Source organism: Gadus morhua, chromosome 23 (genome assembly GCF_902167405.1).
Source record: "Gadus morhua chromosome 23, gadMor3.0, whole genome shotgun sequence".
Lineage (NCBI taxonomy): Eukaryota > Metazoa > Chordata > Actinopteri > Gadiformes > Gadidae > Gadus > Gadus morhua.
The window spans coordinates 21,485,450-21,511,029 of NC_044070.1; positions in this window are offsets into that span (position 1 = coordinate 21,485,450).

Consider the following 25,580-nt stretch of genomic DNA (forward strand, 5'->3'; position numbering starts at 1 on the left):
AATGTAAGTAGTACATTTCCCAGCCACCCCAACACTGCCAATATTTAATAGGATTTAGATATATTAGAAGGCTACACCTAGGCAAAATGCATTATATATATATATATATGTCTTCAAAATAGCGCTTACTGAATATTAGGGTAACATTTTCCTCCATGTTAGCAAATCGAAAAAATGCAGAGGCCCGGCAGACTGGAGGGGGTCCACCACCTGCAGCCCTCACAGAGGCTGAGGAGATGGCCCTCAGCCAACAGAGTATGCGTCCTGTGGCTGAGGGCATCCCTGGGGGGAGCTCCTCTGATCCCCCCCACCCAGGATAGAAGTGCCTTTACAGTATAACGCGTTCGGGCAGCAAATGCATCTTTTGGTGTTGGAAGGGTTGGTTATTCAAAATAATTAAATATGTACACGCAACTCAGCGCGTTGCAAATTAGATGGGGCAATATTCTATAACAATGCATGAGTTCACAACTGCACGCGTACATAGAATAATATTTGTATTATTGACAACAATTAGCTGAACATTAAAGGGTCCTTCCTCCTTCCACTCCCTGTCTTCCCAGCTAAATACAGAAATCAACTACATTTGTCCCAGTGTTTGTTATTTGTGAAATGAAGCAAAAAATTACACTCTTTCCCTGGTAACGCAGTCGTTCGCAACGCCTTTCTTCTTCGTCGTTTCTTCTATTTGTCACTAAATCATGCTCCAATCTTTCATCGATCGATGCCTCGGATGTTGTGGATGCAACGGAATATATGATACATCGTTGCAGCAACATTTAAGATGATCGCGATGAGTTCTGACCGTTCTGCCTCCATTTGTTTGTGGTCAAACCAAAGCAAACTAGTGACACAGCGGCCACATTTATCCCGCCTCTTGCGATCTTATGCTGCGTTCGAGTATTCTCTGCGAACCGACTCAGATCTTTGATCTGACACCACGCACACACTACAAGTGTTTTATTATTTCGCTGGAGGAAAACATGGACGCCTCCCGGAAAGCTGTTGTCGCGGTAGCATTGGCAGAGGACCAGGCGCTCCAAAATAAGTAGCATTGAATTACGGATATCTGCAACTGAATTGTAGATATCTGTAATTCCAGTTTGAGATATCTACAATTTGATTCTGACTAGTCATAATTCCAGTTCAAGATATCTTTAATTCACCTCAATAGGCATAGGCAGAGATACGGACGCAGTAAGGTATTGCAGTAATACGAGTGATTGAAATTGCCATTTAAACCACCAAAGTGATCCAAGCACAATGAAAACAGTTCATAAGTCAAGTCACAATGGGCGCAGCCATCTTGAATTCTGTCTCGGAATTTTGCTCGGTCACCACTGAGTTCAACTGAGATGGCGAGTTCGCCGTCCGAGGAACCTCCGAGACGGATGGATCAGGGGTTGACATTAAGGTTTCAAAAGCACTTGCCCATCGGGCAAGTACAGGTCAGGTTCAACTTGCCCGAATGTGATGTTCACTTGCCCAAATTATAATCAGAATCTTGAACAGGCCTCTTTTTGCCAGGCACGCGGCCTGGTTTTGGGGGGGCTCAGAAAAATCATCCTAGCTCAGACTGAAGCTGAATGTTAGTTTCCACACATGTTGTGTTTAAAAAATTACAAACTTCCCTTTGTTTACTTATTTATCGAGCGGTCACATCGTGCCATGAAGTGATTTCAGTCCACCGTTGCAACCTATTAAAGCTATCGCCAAGTTATATGTAGACCTGCATGATTTCATGCAAATGTACTTAACTAAATGTCAGAGGTAGTAGCAAAGATATGTATTTTTTAACTTTCACGTTTCTTTTAGCTCTAACTGAATGATCACAATCGCGTTTCTAGTAGTGTTGTCAGTCACGATACTGGATTTTCTAACTTTGACACTATACCTAGAAAAATATCGATATTCTATACCATTTTCGATATCGGGGGAAAAGTTTTTTTCAGGAAAGAACATACCCGAAGTAAATAGAGTATATCTCCACAACTGCAAGGGCGATAATGTCATCATTGTGCCAAAAGAAAGATTGTTGTGCAAGTGAAATATTCAATGGGGATGATACTTGGTTAAAGTGAATAAAGCCATGGAACACAGCATAAGTGGAAGATAACATTTCCACCTGAAATAATTATCAGTTGGTCGTTATCATTTGGGAGCGACGTCTTACTCTGAGACACAAATAAAGGTAGATATTTTACAATTTTGACACTTGACACCTCTATTTAAATTTCAGGGCAAATATATTCGAATGCACCAAGCCAAACACTCGCAAATAAACATATGGCCACTAGATTGCGCTGAAGAATATGTTTTCTGATTGAAGGCAATTTACCTATTTCCTAAGAAACCTTCTCTTATTCATTGATTGAAAATACCATGTTTAGTTGCACAATTTGGCCCAGACACTGGGTTATCTGTTTATGGTGGTTTTATTCGACCAGAATCAACTTTGTGGACAAAAATCACAAAGGTAATACATTTTTGGTTGTTAAAAGAAAAGGGGACGTTTCTTCTTAAGTTGTTATTTGCGAGTTTTAGTCACAGAATGATATGGTTTGGACTGTTGGCCTAAGTGGAGGCTCAGCTTTCATGTAATATATAGTTTGTGAGGGTCCAATTTCGTGAAAAAGATCGCTATTGCTGTGCATGTGCAGTTATGAAACCCAAAACCGTGTTCTTGCATATGACTTTCCTTGGTAATTTGCCTCAATCCTAAGTACTTCCAAACTGCACTCCTCCATCACTTCTCCATTTTCCTTCTACCTAAACCGTTCGCGGAGGCGCTGCACTTGCGATGCTAGCTTTGTTGGCTAACCTTTAGCCAACACCTTCTAATCACGGCCAGAGAACGCACTGCGAGTGACAGAAGGCGGGGCTATATTCGCACTGAAGCGAAGCGTGTCTGTCTGTTAACTCGCTTTCCGAGAGAAGAGAAGACGGCGCGCTGATCAATTGCAAATACTTATATTTTGTGTTATTTTGCGGCAAACAAGGTTGTTCTGCAGTCTCTAAAAACATTTGAATAAATAGCCTTTATATTAACATCCACCCAAAATCCACTTGCCCGTTCGGGCAACCAGAAATCAATCTCAACTTGCCCAACTATGACTTTTGGTTGCCCCGGGCAAGCGGGCAACCGTTAATGTCGAGGCCTATTAAAACGCAGCATTAGACCCTACGTCATATCCCGCCCCTTGCAAGCCCACCCCCCCCTAAACCCCCCCTTGATTCTACAGATGTCTAAACAACATCGACGTCCGCATATAAAGCATTAATCACCATCAATTGTGAATCACCCTCAGGGTCGAATCTCCTGATATACAAATGCGGCGGAAATGCCGAGGACATGTGTGAAAACTGCAATTATTATGCTTGCTTGAATCATTACTTAAGGAGAAAATTATAATGATAACTTCATTACCTGATAAGTGAACCAAAATGTTAACCTTTGTAACATTATCGGCAAAATGTTATTAAATTATGCGCTCAGAAATTTGTTACCTTATCGACCGGGGCTTCCACACCCTTTCTCACACCCAACCGTGCTCAACTGACCCCATTGTTCTCTGGCCTGCATTCACTAGGCCATCTGGCCGTGGCCGTTGGCTGTCGCAACTATGGCCTGGCCACGGTAGGCTCTTGTACATATGTCATCACGTCGTAACACGTCATCACCAAGCGTCCGCTGCATGGACCATAATAAAGTCATTGATTCGTGGATTCTCCCAAATACATCGGAATTTTTGTGGGTCTTCTCCAACTGTGCCTGAATAGCATCGTCTGCCCAAATGGCTAACAGACACTCGACTTCTCTATGGGAACAACGTGAACCAACAGTTGAACCGATTGACGCCATGTCTACCGTTTAATGGGAAAGAAGGCTTGTCGCCTTTATTATGTCCATGGTCGTCGCATGGACTATACGTCTTCCAGCTCAGGTTGCGGAGCCGTGCGTGTGCGCGTGTCGGCTCAGCATCTGTACCGTGGCGGCCCATACCGTAGTAGCACTTAAAAACTTAAAAACTACTGTATGTATATTTATTGTATTTATATTTAAACACATATATCTTAGCTGTAGTGCCCGATTTCGATGAGTTAGTAATCAGGGGGATAATAAATGATGATTTTTAGCGCCTTAATTGCAGCTAATGATGTGTGACCAGGTAGATTTTTTTTTGAAGTTTTTTAATGACAAACTGGCTTCCACTGGTGCTGTGACACGTTTATTGATAAAACAACAACAATGCATTTGGAATCAGCCCTCTGTACAGACATACAGCCCCAGTATAGGATTCAGTTTGGCCTGAATGGTTTTCCCGTGTGTAACCCCTTCCTGGCGCCGGAAGTGTAGGACTAATACCGTGGTAAAGTTGGTTTTATATTGGAAGTTGGATATTCGACACATTCGAAAAATCTATTTAGCACTGGCTTTGATATACAAATTTGTGTCTAACCAACTTAGATGTGTTATTACAAGGCCTGTCTATGTAAAGCAAAAAATGTTTTACAAAAAAAACATCTTTTGATTTTATATCATTTTTAATGTTGATAAATGCTTTAAAACGATTATGTACTATTACTATTTACTTACCCTTTTCAAAACACAGAGGGTGAACTCAGCTAACTGCCATACACATAACACAAAGCTTATTCTCTAAAAAAAAAACACCCTTTCATCTTATATAATTTTTTAACGTTAAATGCTATAAATCTATTATGCGGCTTGACCTTTTGACCTACCCATATCAAAACACATCTGGTGAACTCAGCTAACTGCCCCACACATAACACAAAGCTTATTTTTTCCAATAACCCACCTTTTGATTTTATACAATTTTTTTAATGTTAGAAAAGGCTATAAATCTATTATGCGGCTTGACCTTTTGACCTACACATATCAAAACACATCTGGTGAACTCAGCTAACTGCCCCACACATAACACAAAGCTTATTTTTTCCAAAAACCCACCTTTTGATTTTATACAATTTTTTTAATGTTAAAAAAGGCTATAAATCTATTATGCGGCTTGACCTTTTGACCTACCTAAATCAAAACACGTGTGATGAACCCATCTAACTGCCCCACACATAACACAAAGCTTATTTTTTTCCAAAAACCCACCTTTTGATTTTATACTATTTTTTTAATGTTAAAAAAGGCTATACATCTATTATGCGGCTTGACCTTTTGACCTACCCATATCAAAACACGTGTGATGAACCCATCTAACTGCCCCACACATAACACAAAGCTTATTTTTTCCAAAAACCCACCTTTTGATTTTATACTATTTTTTTAATGTTAAAAAAGGCTATAAATCTATTATGCGGCTTGACCAGATCAAAACCCACCTTGATCAAAACCCACCTTTTGATTTTATACTATTTTTTTAATGTTAAAAAAGGCTATAAATCTATTATGCGGCTTGACCTTTTGACCTACCCAAATCAAAACACGTGTGATGAACCCATCTAACTGCCCCACACATAACACAAAGCTTATTTTTTTCCAAAAACCCACCTTTTGATTTTATACTATTTTTTTAATGTTAAAAAAGGCTATACATCTATTATGCGGCTTGACCTTTTGACCTACCCATATCAAAACACGTGTGATGAACCCATCTAACTGCCCCACACATAACACAAAGCTTATTTTTTCCAAAAACCCACCTTTTGATTTTATACTATTTTTTTAATGTTAAAAAAGGCTATAAATCTATTATGCGGCTTGACCAGATCAAAACCAACCCTTGATCAAAACCCACCTTTTGATTTTATACTATTTTTTTAATGTTATTATGTCCATGGTCGTCGCATGGACTATACGTCTTCCAGCTCAGGTTGCGGAGCCGTGCGTGTGCGCGTGTCGGCTCAGCATCTGTACCGTGGCGGCCCATACCGTAGTAGCACTTAAAAACTTAAAAACTACTGTATGTATATTTATTGTATTTATATTTAAACACATATATCTTAGCTGTAGTGCCCGATTTCGATGAGTTAGTAATCAGGGGGATAATAAATGATGATTTTTAGCGCCTTAATTGCAGCTAATGATGTGTGACCAGGTAGATTTTTTTTTGAAGTTTTTTAATGACAAACTGGCTTCCACTGGTGCTGTGACACGTTTATTGATAAAACAACAACAATGCATTTGGAATCAGCCCTCTGTACAGACATACAGCCCCAGTATAGGATTCAGTTTGGCCTGAATGGTTTTCCCGTGTGTAACCCCTTCCTGGCGCCGGAAGTGTAGGACTAATACCGTGGTAAAGTTGGTTTTATATTGGAAGTTGGATATTCGACACATTCGAAAAATCTATTTAGCACTGGCTTTGATATACAAATTTGTGTCTAACCAACTTAGATGTGTTATTACAAGGCCTGTCTATGTAAAGCAAAAAATGTTTTACAAAAAAAACATCTTTTGATTTTATATCATTTTTAATGTTGATAAATGCTTTAAAACGATTATGTACTATTACTATTTACTTACCCTTTTCAAAACACAGAGGGTGAACTCAGCTAACTGCCATACACATAACACAAAGCTTATTCTCTAAAAAAAAAACACCCTTTCATCTTATATAATTTTTTAATGTTAAATGCTATAAATCTATTATGCGGCTTGACCTTTTGACCTACCCATATCAAAACACATCTGGTGAACTCAGCTAACTGCCCCACACATAACACAAAGCTTATTTTTTCCAATAACCCACCTTTTGATTTTATACAATTTTTTTAATGTTAGAAAAGGCTATAAATCTATTATGCGGCTTGACCTTTTGACCTACACATATCAAAACACATCTGGTGAACTCAGCTAACTGCCCCACACATAACACAAAGCTTATTTTTTCCAAAAACCCACCTTTTGATTTTATACAATTTTTTTAATGTTAAAAAAGGCTATAAATCTATTATGCGGCTTGACCTTTTGACCTACCCAAATCAAAACACGTGTGATGAACCCATCTAACTGCCCCACACATAACACAAAGCTTATTTTTTTCCAAAAACCCACCTTTTGATTTTATACTATTTTTTTAATGTTAAAAAAGGCTATACATCTATTATGCGGCTTGACCTTTTGACCTACCCATATCAAAACACGTGTGATGAACCCATCTAACTGCCCCACACATAACACAAAGCTTATTTTTTCCAAAAACCCACCTTTTGATTTTATACTATTTTTTTAATGTTAAAAAAGGCTATAAATCTATTATGCGGCTTGACCAGATCAAAACCCACCTTGATCAAAACCCACCTTTTGATTTTATAATATTTTTTTAATGTTAAAAAGGCTATAAATCTATTATGCGGCTTGACCTTTTGACCTACCCAAATCAAAACACGTGTGATGAACCCATCTAACTGCCCCACACATAACACAAAGCTTATTTTTTTCCAAAAACCCACCTTTTGATTTTATACTATTTTTTTAATGTTAAAAAAGGCTATACATCTATTATGCGGCTTGACCTTTTGACCTACCCATATCAAAACACGTGTGATGAACCCATCTAACTGCCCCACACATAACACAAAGCTTATTTTTTCCAAAAACCCACCTTTTGATTTTATACTATTTTTTTAATGTTAAAAAAGGCTATAAATCTATTATGCGGCTTGACCAGATCAAAACCAACCCTTGATCAAAACCCACCTTTTGATTTTATACTATTTTTTTAATGTTAAAAAAGGCTATAAATCTATTATGCGGCTTGACCTTTTGACCTACCCATATCAAAACACATCTGGTGAACTCAGCTAACTGCCCCGGACATAACACAAAGCCTATTTTTTCCAAAAACCCACCTTTTGATTTTATACAATTTTTTTAATGCTAAAAAAGGCTATAAATCTATTATGCGGCTTGACCTTTTGACCTACCCATATCAAAACAAGTGTGATGAACCCATTTAACTGCCCCACGCATAACACAAAGCTTATTTTTTCCAAAAACCCACCTTTTGATTTTATACTATTTTTTTAATGTTAAAAAAGGCTATACATCTATTATGCGGCTTGACCTTTTGACCTACCCATATCAAAACACGTGTGATGAACCCATCTAACTGCCCCACACATAACACAAAGCTTATTTTTTCCAAAAACCCACCTTTTGATTTTATACTATTTTTTTAATGTTAAAAAAGGCTATAAATCTATTATGCGGCTTGACCAGATCAAAACCCACCTTGATCAAAACCCACCTTTTGATTTTATACTATTTTTTTAATGTTAAAAAAGGCTATAAATCTATTATGCGGCTTGACCTTTTGACCTACCCATATCAAAACACATCTGGTGAACTCAGCTAACTGCCCCAGACATAACACAAAGCCTATTTTTTCCAAAAACCCACCTTTTGATTTTATACAATTTTTTTAATGCTAAAAAAGGCTATAAATCTATTATGCGGCTTGACCTTTTGACCTACCCATATCAAAACAAGTGTGATGAACCCATTTAACTGCCCCACGCATAACACAAAGCTTATTTTTTCCAAAAACCCACCTTTTGATTTTATACAATTTTTTTAACGTTAAAAAAATATATATAAAATCAAAGGGTAGGTATTTTGACAAAATAAGCTTTTTTGTCAAAATACTAAGGTCAAAAGGTCAAGCCGCATAATAGATTTATAGCTTTTTCTGAGAGTAAAAAAAATATATAAAATCAAAGGGTAGGTTTTTTGAGAAAATAAGCTTTGTGTTATGTGTGGGGCAGTTAGATGGGTTCACCAGATGTGTTTTGATATGGGTAGGTCAAAAGGTCAAGCCGCATAATAGATTTATAGCCTTTTTTAACATTAAAAAAATAGTATAAAATCAAAAGGTGGGTTTTTGGAAAAAATAAGTTTTGTGTTATGTGTGGGGCAGTTAGATGGGTTCATCATACTTGTTTTGATATGGGTAGGTCAAAAGGTCAATCCGCATAATAGATTTATAGCCTTTTTTAACATTAAAAAAATAGTATAAAATCAAAAGGTGGGTTTTTGGAAAAAATAAGCTTTGTGTTATGTGTGGGGCAGTTAGCTGATTACAGCAGATGTGTTTTGATATGGGTAGGTCAAAAGGTCAAGCCGCATAATAGATTTATAGCCTTTTTTAACATTAAAAAAATTGTATAAAATCAAAAGGTGGGTTTTTGGAAAAAATAAGCTTTGTGTTATGTGTGGGGCAGTTAGCTGAGTTCACCAGATGTGTTTTGATATGGGTAGGTCAAAAGGTCAAGCCGCATAATAGATTTATAGCCTTTTTTAACATTAAAAAAATAGTATAAAATCAAAAGGTGGGTTTTTGGAAAAAAATAAGCTTTGTGTTATGTGTGGGGCAGTTAGCTGAGTTCACCAGATGTGTTTTGATATGGGTAGGTCAATAGGTCAAGCCGCATAATAGATTTATAGCCTTTTTTAACATTAAAAAAATTGTATAAAATCAAAAGGTGGGTTTTTGGAAAAAAGAAGCTTGGTGTTATGTGTGGGGCAGTTAGCTGAGTTCACCAGATGTGTTTTGATATGGGTAGGTCAAAAGGTCAAGCCGCATAATAGATTTATAGCCTTTTTTAACATTAAAAAAGGCTATGTTGTTTTTTTTAAAGAAATAAGCTTTCTTTTACATAGGTAGGCCTTGTATTAACACATCTAAGTTGGTTTGACACAAATTCGTCCATCGAAGCCAGTGCTAAATAGATTTTTCGAATGTGTCGAATATCCAACGTCCAATATAAAACTAACTTTACCACGGTAGGACTAATTATTATTTAAGGTTACTATATAAATGTGTTAACGAACAGGATCCTGAATGCTTAGCAGTTGATGTTGAATTAGCTAAATCTCCTGTGTACCAATAGATGTTATTCAATGAAATGTTCAGGACAAACAAATAAAGATAGAACATATATACATGTATTTGTATATCAAAGTCAGTACTCATGTAGCCTACTCGAAAAACCCTTGAACAAAATAACAAAATGCACGTAAAATATAATTGTATTTTAAACCACAATAGCATATGAACACAAATAACATGAACTGATTTGCCTGCGATGAACCGGTTCAAATCTATCTATTCACCGGTTTAAATGTAGGGCCTATCTATTACCAAGCGCTTGGGTTTCTAACCGTTGGGGCCCATCAGTTGGTGCACATTGGAGAAATTAAATCCTGAGTTGCTTTAAGGAGCAACGACACCCTCCGACGTCCTCCGTTACTCACGTATCCGAAGGAATGGACGAGCAGCACGGCAGAGTCAACGAGTTTGGTTAACAATAACAACCAAACTATCAAGGCGAGATGGAAAAATAAAATTATAATCCAGTGTGCAACGCAGGTCCGGTAGCAGAGTCCCTCTTTGGTCAGCCGCAGCAGCTAACCAACCGCCAAAGTCTTTTCCTCTCCGGTGGAGTAGAAAGTCACAAACTTCCTGGTTCCTCTCCGGTGGAGTAGAAAGTCACAAACTTCCAGTGGCACACAACGTTTCTCTGCCAGAGGATACCTGTGCCAACACTATAACATACTAGTATCCACCACCACGTATTCCGTCCACCATTATCACACTTTTTACCGTTGAGGTCTTCGCACCCCTTTTTCCGTTATGCCCACGCGCACCTTTTTTCCGTTAAGCCCACGCGCACCTTTTTCCGTTAAGCCCACGCGCACCTTTTTCCGTTTAGCCCACGCACTCTTTCTAGAGTTTTTCTGCTTCTTAAACCAGCCCGTCTCTGATCGGCTAAGAGTGCAGCAGTATCGTATTGGCTTATGTTACTTCGCTTAACCACATTGAAAATGCCTAACAAGCCACCACAAAACAAAGGAGTAACGGTCATGCAGTTTATTTGTCTTTATCCACAAATTAAATAAAACACACTATTTATTCATTAAACGGTATTTAGCCGCATATGAAATAAATAAATTAGTATTCATCTAACTTTCTTTTTGTAGGTCCCTACACATGTATAACCGACCTCAAAAATGGTTGTACGGGAAATTTCAGGTCAGCGTTTTCCATACTGATGGTACAGAAAATGTATATATAATATTAAAATCAGATAATAGATTCATAATAATTAGGATAATAATAATTGCATAGGCCTACAGGCTTTTCAGCTGTCTATTGATAATGAAAACAACTTCGGGCCAGGCTCTCAACAGCCTAGGGTGATGGTAGATGTCAGTTTTAGCATACAACTTCATGATCATTACACATTATACAAATGTGGATACTCCTTTATTAGAATCACTTGATTTAATGTGAACGATTTTTCCATTAGGAATAAACACGTGATTCAGCAAGATGAGTAGAACCGTGAAATAAGACGATGGTCGAGGCTTTCGACCGCACTTGACAGATCACATTTGAAATGTAGGTGCATGCATGCACACAAACAATATTGTTTGTTATATCTTTGTTTGGTGGAAAATATAAAGTGTCCACTGTTGCTGGTTGTTGGGGACGAGGATTATAATGATGCATCTGCAGAATGTGCTGAGTTGGTAATTGGCCAGACAAGAGTCTTCATTTATTATACAGGAAGACTTATTGAGATCGAGCTCTCTTTCGAAGAGAACTGTATACACAAATACAAAGGTTTGGTAAAACAGGCACAACTGTCAATACAAACCCTATGTATAACGTTTAATACAAAGATGATGAGTGTCGCAATGCGCTAATGTCCAAACCTGACATCAGAATCGATAATGCATCTCTTACCCACCACTTCCTCCATGCTTCCGGACTCACCTAATCCAGTTTGAGCCTTGCTGACAGGGGGGTCGTGGAATGTAGGGGGGAGCTCTCCCAGGAGTACTGGTACAGGGGTATGGAGAGATGGGATTATTTCAAAACTGTTATTTGGCTGATACTCATCGAGGGAGTGCATAATGGAAAAAGATTTTTCTGCAATCCTGGTCCAATGTGCCTTGAGTCTTTAGGAAAGCATTGATAGACAACCGCCATCGCTTTATGTCTGGCTTTTATTTTCTGTAATTTTGTGGTTGATTTATGTCATATCATTCAGAACGGGTTGGTTGAGGGAGAGATTACACGTTCCTTTTCTGAACTAATTTTCAGATTAAGTAAGCCTACATACGAGCGTACATCAACGTCAAACCTATTGCGCTGGTCTCACTGTAGTACCTTTTTGAAATAAGTTTGGTTCTGTAAGTGCTGCCAGAAAGTCAGCAGCACTTTCCGCTTGTTCAGTCCGCTTGTTCCGCCACTGTTTTTGACGCGGTTCCCCAATGCAGAGTTCTCGCAGGGCGTCTCGCGACCCAGAAGTAAACAGGAGAAGGTGATCAATGCGCCATGTATGTCGATGGAGAATTACCGAGCCCCAGCAGCAGCTCAGCCATCGGCTTCCGCGCAGCCTCCTGGAACAACGCTTTCTTTGGTGCAAAGGCCTGCGCCTGGGGGCTCTCTCCATTGATCCGAAGCCAAAATTAGAGAGATAGCGGGAGAGAGAGGACGAGACACTGCAGACAATACACTCACTCCCGTCGTGTCTACCGGCGTGCTTAGGCTCTCCCAACGGGTGTTGGGGAGGGGAGTGTTGGAAAACCCTACTGTGTTTCGATTCCGTCAAATCGTATCTGCTGGGGTCCTCTTTATCGCACGGCAGGCGCCTGTAGTTTCGGTCAATTACGACCGAGTTCTGCAGCGTTCTTTATCCGGAGACCCTCTCTGGGTGATAATGAATTATTGAAAGCCCACATATTTTATCCGTCGAGGACCACTGTTGTGTGTGTTTGTCGATGGGAGTTGTTTGTGCACTGTTGACACTGGGAGGGCTTTTAACAGAATATTACTCACAGACTTAACTTTCCATATTATCCTGCATAGCTGGGGGTGGATTCTGAGCAGCCAGCCAATGACGACACTCTTGTTTCGTTTAGAGACGCTTACTATTCTCCAGTATGTCACGTGAGACCATTTGTGGGAATAATTCTTTTTTGGGGGTTTTATTTACAAAAGGTGCAATTGACGGAGACCTCAACCGACATGCACATCCACAGCCAATAGAGGAAGGTCAAAACAAAGGACTTTAATCAAGTCTCTGTGGCGTTTGGCTCTGAGGGTGGGCTGTTGAGAAATATTGAAGATGACAGCCGTGTTGAGGCAGGTACAACACTTGCGCTTCTTTCATGGCAAATGATGACGGATAGCGTTGGGGCTGTGCCTTGTTAACAAATGGGATTTTTGCTGCTAAATTGCACCTTTGGCTGATTGTCACTTGTATGCGCTGTACAAAGTGAAAGTATGTAGTGAAGAAGAGATGGTTATATTTGGTTTTAGGAGCCATGAATAATAATGACTTATTCTTTGTATTTCCCTTTGCTTCCTTTGTTTGGTGTTTCAATAAGGAATATAACCAAGTGATCAGACAGATACTGTTGCTGGCAATGAACCCTTTGAAGGTATCGTTGATCTAATTGGCCAAAATGCAGGCCAATTAGCACAAGAACACTGTTTCAAATGAAATGGTGAGTGGCAAGAATAAAGCATATTCTTGCAGTGAACTTTGTTGCAATGAATGAATACAAATGATCCTTTCTCTTATGTGCTTGAGTGTCAGTCAGGTTTTTCTGTGTTTCTGAACCAATTACGCATAGGGCGTAATATTTGCGGTTACATCCCATTGTACATGTCGCAGTTTGAGAGCTGCATTTGCTTATTGTCCAGTCCGTATGAAAAAGGGATCTACACACGTACATGTATTGTATATGACCTGTAATATATATATTTAAAAAATCTATAATCTGTATATTTTATATTATTTTAAATACATCTACAGTGCAGTCTTTGATCTGAAAAGAGTACTGGTTTGTTGCAGGGGGATGGCGTTTAAGTCAATTATAATTAAAATCAAATTAAATCATATCACAAAACTGCAAATAATGGATATGTCAGCATTTGTGGTGACTCAGATTTTAAGGAGCATCACCAGAAAGTAATTATGAACGTACTGGTTCTGTGTCAACACAGGGGAGATTGAGTAGACTGCTTATCTTGCAGGACTGTGCATTCCTCTTGGCTGCCTGTAGCTTGGAGAGTTTCAATTAAACGCTATAACAACCTATGAGGAGAAGACAATTCACGTCAGCATTATTTACCAAAGCAAGGAGTTTCGCAGGCCTTTATTGTGTGTAATATTTCATGCGTTGGCATTTAGATTAAGTAATGTAGAGGCTGAGAACAATGGTGGCAAACAGTCGGTATGGATTGTATGTTTAGATACACAGTGTGATTGTGTATTATACACCGTGAATGTCTATATGTGCATGGCAATGTACACGCTATGGACGTGCATGTTCGGTGTGAGCTGTACCCCCTACACGAGCTTAGACCACACAAACACAGACAAACACAAACATGAAACAGACGTTTGAAAAGGAGGACTCATGTTGGACTCTGGCCATCACTTTTGCTGTACTCGGTTACAACCTCGCGGTTATAATTGCAAACACACACACACACACACACACACACTAGCACTCACACTCACACTCACACTCACACACACACTCACACACACACACACACACACACACACACACTGCATCCCATCAGAGAATGTAACCTTCCCCCACGAGGTCTGCATTCATCAAAGTCGTGCTGCGTTTTGCCAGCAGTGCGTTTCCTTCTCTGGGTGCCTCATGTCCATTTCAGCTTTCCTACTGCTGGGTGAGCAACACACACACACACACACGCACACATGCACACATACACATACACACACACACACACACAAACTTTCCAGTATCATGTTCAAGGTTCTCCGTCCTTCGGTGTAGGTGAAGGAATCTTCTGCAACATAGACACATAGGCCCAATACGATCCATGGCAGCGTTTGGACGTAGCTGTGTGTTACATTTGACATTCACTTATTGGAAAAAACGCATGGCCTGAAGGCTGAAGTCAGCAAGTTGCAAGTTGTCACAACGCCTGCACTGCTCCAGTATCACACACACACACGCACACGCACACAGACGCACACGCACACAGGCACACGCGCAGCGCGCACACACACCCGGTCGTTTGGTTCTTTCATGATTTGTTAAAACGCCTAAACGCATTTGTTCTCAATGATTCATGAAGCGGTTGTTAAATTAGTTCATCGCTTATTTAACACGCTCTTGTAAAGCGGGCAACACCCAATTTGAATAATGAATATCAGCGGGAATAACACACCCACACCGATACACAACTAGGAAACGCAAGGAACGGAAGAAGAAAAAAGACGAGTTCCTCTTAATTTTTCAAACACTGCATCAGTGACTCTATCGTCGCGGGGGAGCGGGTGGGGGGAGGGAAGGGGGTCCGGCGTTCACACAGTAAACACAGCTGTGGGTCTCTTCGTTATTTATGGCCGCTATAAATCACGGCCGTCTTAAAACACCCCGGAGCACGCAGGCCGGTACGTGGATCTCAGGTGGTCGCACGCACGCACGCACACACGCACACATACACACACACACAGACACACACACACACAGACACACACACACACACACACACACACACACACACACACACACACACACACACACACACACATCTAACACACACACACACACATCTAACACACACACACACACACACACACACATCTAACACATACATAAACAGTTACACACCTGCGTCATATAGACGCACACGCATGCACCTGCGAAACACACACACAAACAAACCTGCGAAATACACACACACAAACACCTGCGAAACACACACACACACACACACACACAAGCTGTAAAACACACACACACAGTAACACACACACAGACACACACACACACACAGTCACACAAACACACACACAGTCACACAAACACACACAGTCACACACACACACACACACACACACACACACACCCACACACCTGCGTCCCACAGAGTACAGAGAGAGGTATTAGCCCCTTGATTTAAGGAGCACATCCGAGTCGGGGCCTCCAGACCCTCTCTTTATCAGGATGCTCGGTTGCAAGAAAATGAAATCTTCCAGTGTGATTTATGGTTTAGAATTTACTGGTGGACGGTAGCGTGCTGTAACCTTGACACTGTGTATGTGTAAATCTTGGATAAAGTGTTTTTCGGACAAAAGAGCGATATGGGAAAGTGTTTGGCCCTGTGATAAACGAAGGACGCCTGAAGTAGCGCAGAGCTACATTTAATTGACTAGTTTTATTTGAGCTAAGGAATCTGGAAAATCGAATTAATTATGAGGACTGACTATGTTGTGATAATAGTGTATAAACCTCATTTGAACATTTGCAATTTATTAGAAGGGATACGCTGATATTTGTAAATTAAATTCCTCGTTGTGAATCAAGAACGGGAGTTATCTGGGTTAGCATCTGCTTTCCACCAGCCGCTTCCATTGACTTGCTGAGTTACAGTTGCCTAGCTCCTGTTCATGTGAAGGGAAATCGCTTTTAATTACTTCACAAAGTTTTCCAATGTGTCCAATTAGTCACTTAATTAAAACATGTGCCATTAACAACACAATAAGGTTGTAGTTTGTCCACAAACTCAGATCACGCCGCACTATTTGCAGTGCTTCGATTTTTACACTGATGAACCGTGGACAGGTCAGCTTCTGTGTAGACGACCGAGCTACATTTAACCATAGCAGAATTGCCCCAAAGGCAGCTTAATGTAGCAGTTACCCCCGCCCCACCCCACCTAGGGGCCTCGTCCAGGCTCCTTCAGCCCAGGTGGATGTTATTCAAATCCAGTTTATTGTACAGACTGAAGCTATCTTACACACCGGTCAGGTGTTCCTTGAGGCCATGTCCGAGTTCTCCTGAGTATGTGTGGTGATGGCGGGGTTAACCTGTGCATTGGTTTCTCAATTCCCCCCAGGTGTGAAGCCTCCTCCAGCCCCGAAGTCCAATCAGTCTGAGCCTGGCTGGGTGGGTGTGTGTAGCAGGCATGTTGCTTAGGGAGGAAGGGCATCGAACCCAGAACCATTGGAGAGATCATTATCCTGCCAGCTGCATGTCTGAATCAAAGAAGATAAAAGTAAAAAAAATACTCCCAATGAGGAATACCAAAGAGCATTAAACGAAACATCTGCTTACAAACGCAACGCAAATCTTCGCCCTGTTCCATCCACGCATTTCATAACTCATCTCGCCCTATTTTTTTCTTTTCTGATTCCTCTCTACTTTCACTTCTTTCAATTTTTCTAAGCTGATAGCTGCGGCAAGAGGCAAGTGGCTGACCTGGATCCGGGTCTGTGCACAGGTACAGAGCAAAAGCCAATTTCAGATGTGTCATTGGAGCTGACATCACCAGCATTCTGTGACACTCTGAAAAAAGGGAAGAAAAAATGCCTGGCTCTATCAATCCCCGGCCCGGTATTGCCAGAGCCTGCATAGTTACAACTCTGAAATGTGTTAATGCGGGGTTATATATAAACAACAGCGAGTTCACGGAAAAACCTTGATAACATGCTTGGGTCATGTTTGTCCAGCACACGACAGTAAAGCATTTCCCAGATTTGATCGCAAGAGATTGACTCAGTTTATTTTGAAACAGCTTAGTCCTTCGCGCATGAATCTGTCGCCGAAGGTTCCTCGACTTCATCTTCCTGCATGTAGAAGTTGGCCTCCTGTTCATCTCCTAAACCAGCAGTCCCTCTAGCCCCTGAAGATCAGCAGTGCTTCCCAGCCGCCTGTATTTCAACGTCTGCTTTTCGAGATCACTGCCATCAAACCCCCCCCTCCCTAAACCACTATCGCAAACAACCCCCCCTGTGCTGCCCCAGAGCTGGGTGCTGCAGTATGTTTAGCCTCTTTCCCTCTGTCAAGAACACCCACTGAAATCGGGCTTTTTTTCCTTTTACGGTTTCAATGGGCCATCATTCCCGGGACAAATTAGTCTTTAGCCGTCACTGGGATTAGGGGGGTCTGGCTCCGATCAGCCGTGGTGGGAATGGGACACCAGGGTGCAAATATTCGCCCCTTTTCCGGAGCGATGCTATGAAGTTCAAGTCGACGAATAAACGGACAGGAACAACATTGCAATGCTGATTTTTTTCAAATTTTAGCATTGCAACTACCATAACATTTGCACTGGCCTCTATGTTTCTTTAAACTGTTTAAACACAGGACTCAAATAAACACGAAAGAAACACAAATAAGAGTTATGCATTGTTTGATGTTCAGACAGATAGAACAGAACGTTCAATGGTTGGATTGAGATCGGAAAATGTCTGACCTCTGTTCCCCCTTTCATTGGCCTAGACTGAAGATGATATGATTTTACTTTACAGAATAGCATGGTTTTATTGCTGAATTAGCTATCATGGTTCAGAAAATATCACTGTCCAAAGTTAGTATTTTCTCTTCATGTTTTAGGGCCTCCTGTTGCAAGATCTGGATACAATTGGGAGCAATTGATCTTGCCCCCATGTGCCTTTAACTGCACCAAGTTTGATGATTGGCAGAAGTTAATCCCACCTTTTTGCCCCTTCAAATGTGTTTGGACCATTTTGGGACTCTGGCAGCCATGTTGTTTCGTCTATTGACTTCCTCTTACTTGAGCAGTTAGAACATTCAACAGTTCCAAAGTTGGTCCCGCTCAAGTCAAACATTGCGCCAAGGAACTTGAGTCACAGTCCACACACATGTTGATGCTTCTCCTTAATATAAAATGTGTGGATTTAATTTTTTCAGAGACATTACATATCTTTATCTGTTGCTTTGATCATTTACCTACCAATCTCTTTAAGAATGTTTTTGACTGCCTAGCAATGGACATATTGCAAATAGTTAACAACTCTCCATCAGGGAGTTCCTAAAAGCCTTGAAAACAGCAGTTAATAAACCCCTTTTAAAAAAGCGGAGCCTAGATGACTCTATTATTAACAACTACAGAGCAATATCATATCTATCTTTCATAAAATTTAGAAAGTTTTCCTCCAACAACTTAATCACTTCCTGGCATCAACTGATTGCTATGACACCTTCCAATCAGGATTCCGACCTTTTCACAGCACCCTTATTAAAGTTATAAACTATTTATTAACATAGACTCAATACTCATGCTACTAGAAATCAGTGCTCCATTCAACAGTGTACAACATAAAATACTTATGATTAGAAAACTGGGTTGGGCTTTCAGGCACAGTCTTAGATTGGTCTAGGTCCTACCTAAAAGATAGGAACTGCTTTGTTTCCATTGGGGACTTTGTATCAAAACCAACCACCATGAAATGTGGAGTCCCACAAGGTTCGATCTCAGGACCCTCTTTATTCAAAATCGACATGCTCCCACTAGGGAAAATCATGCAAAATAACAATATTGACCATCATTGCTATGCTAATGACACTCAAATCTATGTAGCGCTGTCACCAAATTACTATCCGCCCATGGATCTGCTGTGCCAGTGCATCGAGCAAATCAAAAACTGGATGTATCAACATTTCCTTCAACTAAATTAGGACAAACTCTGTCCCTGAAAACCTCAAAGGCAAGGCAAGGCAAGGCAAGGCAAGGCAAGGCAAGGCAACTTTATTTATATAGCACTTTTCATACACAAGGCAGACTCAAAGTGCTTCACATATAAACATTGTCATACAATAAAATAAAATAAAATAATAGATAAGTAAAAGAAAAACATATGCAAAGAAATGGTTAATATAGAAAAAGGCATTTTAGTATTAAAAAAATAAAGAAAATAAAGGCAAAGTTAAAAAAGCTTTTTAGAAAGTGCAATGTATTTAAGATTTTAGCAGAAAGCTATAGCAAACATAAAAGTCTTCAGTCTTGTTTTAAAGGTGCTCAGAGTTGGGGCAAGTCTTAAATCCTCTGGGAGTTTATTCCAGCTATTTGTTGCATAGTAACTAAATCCTGCTTTCCCATGTTTTGTGTTTACTCTGGGGATAATTAACAGATTGGTCTCAGAGGATCTTAGTGGTCTAGAAGGCTGATGTAGTGGAAGCATATCAGTTAAATATTTTGGGCCTAAACCATGTAGGGATTTATAGGTTAGCAACATGATTTTAAAATCAATTCTCTGACCTACAGGAAGCCAATGTAACGATTTCAGAATTGGTGTAATATGATCAAATCTTTTGGTCTTTGTTAGAACTCTAGCAGCAGCATTCTGAACAAGCTGAAGCTTCCTCAGAGTTTGTTTTGGAAGACCTGTGAGGAGACCATTGCAGTAATCAAGCTTACTAGTGATAAAGGCATGTACAAGTTTTTGTAAGTCTTCGGTGGACATGAGCCCTCTAAGTCTTGCTACATTTTTAAGGTGATAATATGCCGATTTTGTAACTGATTTGATGTGACTGTCAAAATGTAAATCTGAATCCATGATAACCCCTAGATTTCTGGCTTTGATTGAGGTTTTCAGGGACAGAGAGTGAAGGTGTTGGGTTACTTTAAGCCTTTCCGTTTTAGGACCAAATACAATTATCTCTGTTTTGTCCTCATTTAGTTGAAGGAAATTTCGGCACATCCATTCCTTCACTTGCTCAATGCACTGGCACAGCAGATCTATGGGCCGATAGTCATTTGGTGATAGCGATACATAGATTTGCGTGTCATCAGCATAGCAATGATGGTCAATATTGTTATTTTGCATGATTTGCCCTAGTGGGAGCATGTAGATGTTGAATAAAGAGGGTCCTAAGATCGAACCTTGTGGGACTCCACATGTCACGTTGGTTGATTCTGATACAAAGTCGCCAATGGAAACAAAGTAGTTCCTATTTTGTAGGTAGGACCTGAACCAATTTAAGACAGTGCCTGAAAGCCCCACCCAGTTTTCTAACCTTTCCAGAAGTAATGTATGGTCTACAGTGTCGAATGCAGCACTGAGGTCAAGTAGCATTAGTATTGAGGTTTTGCCAGAGTCTGTGTTAAGACGGATGTCGTTTACAACTTTAATAAGGGCGGTCTCAGTGCTGTGCAGGGGTCGAAATCCTGATTGGAAGGTGTCATAGCAACCAGTTGATGCCAGGAAGTGATTTAGTTGCTGGAGGACAACTTTCTCAATGATTTTACTTATGAAGGGTAGATTTGATATTGGTCTGTAGTTGTTAATAATAGAGGCATCTAGGCTCCGCTTTTTTAAAAGGGGTTTAATAACTGCAGTTTTCAAAGCTTTTGGGAACTTGCCTGACTGGAGAGAGTTGTTAACTATCTGCAATATGTCTACTGCTAGGCAGTCGAAAACATTCTTAAAGAGGTTGGTAGGTATAGTATCAAGGCAACAGGTGGATGGCTTTAGTTGTGTCACAATTTCCACAAGATTTTGAGAGTCTATAACATTAAAGCATGCCATCCTTGCCACGTAATTTTTGCCTGAACAGGGTGGTAGTCCAACATTTTTGTTTGACGTGGAGATATTGATGGCGCGTCTGATACCTTCAATTTTATCAATATAAAAAGCTGCAAACTCATTGCATTTCTGCGTGGAATGGAGATCAGGTGGAATTTCTGTTGGGGGGTTGGTCAGTCTGTCAACAGTTGCAAATAGGGTTTTTGCATTATTAGTGTTGGTTTTAATGATATTGGAGAAAAATGTTTCTCTAGCATTTTTTAAGTCTAAATTGTAGGCACGGAGGCTCTCTTTATAGATATCATGGTGAATATGAAGTTTTGTTTTACGCCAGATGCGTTCAACCTTCCTGCATTCCTTTTTCTGTGCTGTTACAGAAGCAGCTTTTCTCCAGGGTGCCTTTTGCTTTCCAGAAATCGTTTTAACCTTATAAGGTGCAATGACATCTATGACTTTCAAAATTTTCAAATTAAAGTTTTCTACAAGATCATCAGCAGTACATGGGTTTAGAGGTGGTAGCAAGGAGATGGCCTTTTTAAAAAGTATATTAGAATCTTCATTGATATACCGTTTTTTGACAGTGTTTGATTTTGTCTGTATGTCGGGAATAAAAGATATGTTAAAGAAAACACAAAAGTGGTCAGACAAGGAAGGATCAGTCACAGAGAGATCAGAAACATTGAGGCCCTTTGTGATAACCAGGTCTAGAGTGTGCCCCTTGCAATGAGTAGCCTCTTTCACATGTTGAGACAGTTCAAATGTGTCCAAAATGGTAAAAAGTTTTTTTGCACACTTGTCATTCAAATCATCAGTATGAAAATTGAAGTCACCAGTTATAACTAGACAGTCAAATTCTGTGGAGATGCTAGACAATAATTCTGTGAATTCATCGAAAAAATTTGCAGAATATGTGGGTGGCCTGTAAATAATTAATAGGAGAACTCTGGGGGAGCATTTCAATACAGCACTAAGGTATTCGAACGATGGAAAATCCCCAAATAACATCTGTTTCCCCTGAAATACATTTTTAAATATAGCAGCAACCCCTCCACCTCTTTTTCCAGATCTACATGCATCAAAAAAGTTATAGTCGGGAGGAGCTGTCTCTATCAGAACGGTTGCACTGTTATTTTGTTCCAGCCATGTTTCAGTTAAAAACATAAAATCCAGTTTGGAAGTGTTAATAAAATCATTAACTAAAAATGATTTGTTATTAAGAGACCTCACATTAAGTAGAGCCATCCTGATGGTGCTGTTGATAGGCTTTAAGGTTGTTTTTTGTTTGGAGGCAATAGATATGAGATTTGTGAGGTTAGCAGTGTGTCTAAGTTTCCCTTTGTTTACTCTCTTAGTGGTGACAGCATGAATGCGAAAGTTGCCCTGCTTTGACGTAGGCAACCTTGGGTTCAGCAGATTATGAGAAACTTCCTTTATACTGTGTCTACGGCTGAACCCTTTTTTGTCTCAGTAATACTCAGGACTACTATCAGTACGGTGGTGGGGGTGGGGCGCCATCCTCCTGGGTGTTAGCAGCCTGCGGCCATGACGTGGCGATGCTATCATTGACACAGATGCAAGTTTGATGCCAGCATGTTCCAGTTTCTTAAATTCGGCTGGAAAATCGCAAAGGGAGACATCGGAGCTGGAGTTGTTGTTGTGGCTATGGGAGAGATGAGGCTGGAGGTCATCATCGATGGGGGAATGCAGAGGAGGGGGGTGGCCGTTCCTCGCCAAGCCAGCATCAGCGATGGGGGAGGGCACAGTGTTGATGGCGTCGGGCAGGCTGTTGTCTCTCTTCAAGGTCTGTGGGCTGTCTGCTATCTGTGTGTCCGATAGTGGCAGAGTAGTTGTGTGGGGGAGGCTGTAGTCTCGCTTCTTCTCAACCTGTGCTCTGATTGTGGCCTGTGCGTCAGACCATGGCAAGATTGTGGCCTGTGCGTAAAGCGAGAAGAGTAGATTGTCACTCAACAGTTTTGAGCCTAACCTGTTTGGGTGTAGGCCATCTGCTCTGAAAAGATATTTGCGCCCCCAGAATAAGTTGAAATTGTCAATAAAGTCCCTTCCTCTTTCATTGCAGACTCTGGAAAGCCATGTATTCAGTGCAAGTAGACGACTGAATCTGTTTATTCCCCTGTCAACAGTTGGTATGGGTCCACTGATGGAAGACTTGATGTGTATTTTGTCCAGTGTATCCAATAGATCAGTGTAATCCCTCTTCAGAAGTTCTGACTGTTCTCTTTGAATATCATTAAATCCTGCATGCACAACAATCTGTGAGATTTTGGGGTTTTCCAATATGATTTTGGCTAGTTTATGGTTGATATTACTAACCATTCCATATGGGAAGATGCATGTTTTGATCTTCTTACCGGTTATATCCTTGATAGTTGAGTCTCCTATAATCAGAGTGTCTGGTTCATCTGCTTTCTCTGAGATGGGCCCTTGTTGGACGGTGGCAGACACATGCGCAGCCCGCCTCCGTGGCGACTGGTTGTTCCGTTTCTGTCCGCACTGTCCGTCCGGACGCATCTCGGGGCTCAGGGGTGCATCGGTGGCAGGCGCGTTCGTGGACTCTTGAAGTGGCAGGAACCGGTTCTTCAGTGGCAGGGTTGATTTGAGTAACGGGCTAATCCGGCTGATAACTTTAGCTTTGGGTAGCTTAGCATTTGGTGTTGAGTGAACTTGTTGATTTACTTTGGTATGTTGCTTTGGCTTAGCGCCGACTCTGTTCCAGTGAGACGCAGCTGGAACAGTCTCTCTCATGTCCAGCTTCGGGAAGGATACAGTGTAGCTTTGATCATCTTGCTGTATCTGAGTGAGCTCAGCGAACTCACCCATCGGCACTGTATCCTGTGATAGTCCTTTGCATTTTTCTACTGCTGCTAGTCTCGTTTCAATTAAAGCCAATGTCTGTTTCAGTTTGGAGATATCCGAATACAGAGGCATGTTGGCGATAGGAAAGTCCAAGGCTTTTTCTGCGGTCTGATCCGGGAGTAAAAAGTGCCAAAATGTATTGTTGAATCGAGCGATTGAGGACGACGGAAACAAACTATATACTGTTAGGTAAATAAAATAAGATAAAGTAGATCTGAACGATGAATTAAGTAGTTCTTTCCAATGCCCAGCGGAGCTTCGGGAAACATGACCTCTCTCTCCAAAAGATTATGCCAAGGAGCATAATCCAGAAATCTAGGGGTAAAAAGCCAGAAATCTAGGGGTAACCATGGATTCAGATCTACATTTAAACAGTCACATCGATTCAGTTACAAAATTTGTTACAAAACAAGCTATTTGTTGCTGTGCAATAAATAGCTGGGATAAACTCCCTGAGGATTTAAGACTTGCCCCAACTCGGACCACTTTTAAAACAAGACTGAAGACTTTTGTTTGCTTTAGCTTTCTGCTAAATCTTAAATACATTGCACTTTCTACAATGCATTTTTTTACTTTCCCTTTGTTTGTATTGACTTATCCATTTTATTATTACAGTTTATTAACTTTGTTCGGAGGGATGTACCGGATTGATTTCCTGTTTACGTCTGACTCAGTTGATCGGGTCGGGAAACCACGGAACGGGTTCCTGGAGGACTCTCCCTGCACTAATGTGTGGTGTCGTTTATTGAGGTGAAATAGTCTGGCTGCTTTTCTCCTCGTGTTTTTGGGATCTCAACATACAATGTCGCTGCTCGTGGCTGCCTTTTTCCTATTAATTTGGAGCGGCACCGGGGAAATCCCCCACGGGACCAAAAACTCCCTTCCAGTGAATATTACTCCGGTTTTACCATGCCAGGGGACATGCGCTTCTGGCAGTCCACTGGGCATTAGTTTGTCAGCTATGACTCTTCTGCCCCCTGCATCTATGGACCTGGCCCGTCTGGTCAGCCGGATGGCTTTACAAGACAACTTTACTATTCCCTCAGGTTGCCTTCGTGACTTTTTTATATTTTTAAAAATTAAAAAGGATCCTTCAAACAAATCTATAAGGTCTGATTATAGGTGTGTAATTGTTCTGTTGCTGCTGATTTCTGGGAATGTTCATCATAACCCAGGCCCAGGCTCTGCTGTGTCTGATGTTATTTTTAACACCCCTACTGAATTCAAAACAAGGTCTGGACTTGGTTTCATGCATTTAAATGTGCGCAGTATGATTGCAAAGATGGATATGATTCGTGTCTGGGCACATACAACTGATGCTGATGTTAATGTCATATCTGAAACTTGGCTAAACAAAGCAGTTTTAAACAAGGATATCAACATCGACGGCTATA